We start from the raw sequence: 673 nt of genomic DNA, 5'->3' as shown, positions 1-673 counted from the left end.
GGTCAGGGCCAGTCCCAAAGGCCCAGATCTCAGTTCACATTGAGGAGAGGCCAGTACACACCCTCAATGGGCAGCTCTCCAGGGATGGTGTTCAGGGGACCAGCCCCAGCAGTCTCTTCTGCCTATCCACACTGCCAAAGGTGGCATAAGGGGGAATGTCAAAGAGTGACTGAGGGTTACTTTCGGTGTGGGTCTATAGAACATCAGATCAGAGATTTCCCTAGGAGGACAACTATAGCTGCTCCAGCATAAGTAGATAGGTTTACCCCTGCAGCTCAAAGGGGTAGAAGGCTCAGTAAATCTGAGGTAGCTGGCACATCACAAAGGCCGATAATAGAGTCAGTTGAGAGGCCAGAGGCTAGGGCACCAGCAAGAGCATATGCCATGAGAGCTCAGGAGGAGCAGGATGCTCCAAATGTCATCAGGGGTATGTTCTCGCTCTATAATAAATCTGTGCATGCATTGGTGGATCTAGGATCTACCCACTCATATATCTGTATCAAGCTACCCGTAGAAAGGGGGATACAAGTAGAGGAAAGTGACCAAGATATTCTAGCTGCTAATCCACTAGGCCACAGCATGATAGTGAATAAGGTGTATAAAGATTGCCTGTTGAGGATTCAGGGGTATGAGTGCTCGGCAGACCTAATTGAATTTTCTTTCCACGAGTTTG

The sequence above is a fragment of the Hevea brasiliensis genome, unplaced genomic scaffold, assembly GCF_030052815.1.
Source record: "Hevea brasiliensis isolate MT/VB/25A 57/8 unplaced genomic scaffold, ASM3005281v1 Scaf69, whole genome shotgun sequence".
Classification (NCBI taxonomy): Eukaryota; Viridiplantae; Streptophyta; class Magnoliopsida; order Malpighiales; family Euphorbiaceae; genus Hevea; species Hevea brasiliensis.
The sequence above is the reverse complement of the archived record's forward strand: the minus strand, read 5'-3'. Positions refer to the sequence as shown.